Below are 670 nucleotides of genomic sequence, written 5' to 3' on the forward strand. Positions count from 1 at the left end.
TGTATTGTAGACGACGCCTGAGTGAGTAGGTGCTACAGTTGGAGGAAGTAGGAGTATGTTGGAGCATGCGTCGCGAACAAACCTTGGGTGCGGTCCACTTGGCGCTACAAATGCTTCGAATCGTTTGGAGCGTTGTTTTAACTGGTCCACATGACGCTTCAAATGTCCCAATAGCACGTATGACGTCATTAATACATCACAGGTTTCCACTTCCACCTTATTTCCAATTGCTTCCAATGCTACTGCTTGGAGAGGTAGTTTAACTGAAGCGTTTAGTTTGAATATACAAGGCGCGGGAAAACATAATAATAATCGAACGAAAGTATATCTGTAAAGCTGATTTTTAAATTTACATATTATTATATCGTGGCATCGTGCTACATATATTACTACAAATCGTGCTGTATGGTATATTGTGTATATTACATTATTAAAAATAAAAATTGTATAAGCTATGCCGATTATAAGTTTACATGAAGGAGATACTGGAATGATTCATAATCTAGAAGTTTCCGAAGAGGATACTATTATCTTCATCATAAATATAGTAAGCGATTCTAAAAAAAACTTTACAGCGCACGTTAGCATGACTTTCATTTTATCCGTAATTGCAAAATACGTACTAACGCTTCAAAACGCTTCAAAAATTGGTCCATTTGCATACTGTTGG

This window comes from Trachymyrmex cornetzi, unplaced genomic scaffold (genome assembly GCF_001594075.2).
Source record: "Trachymyrmex cornetzi isolate Tcor2-1 unplaced genomic scaffold, Tcor1.1 scaffold320, whole genome shotgun sequence".
In the NCBI taxonomy this organism is placed as follows: domain Eukaryota; kingdom Metazoa; phylum Arthropoda; class Insecta; order Hymenoptera; family Formicidae; genus Trachymyrmex; species Trachymyrmex cornetzi.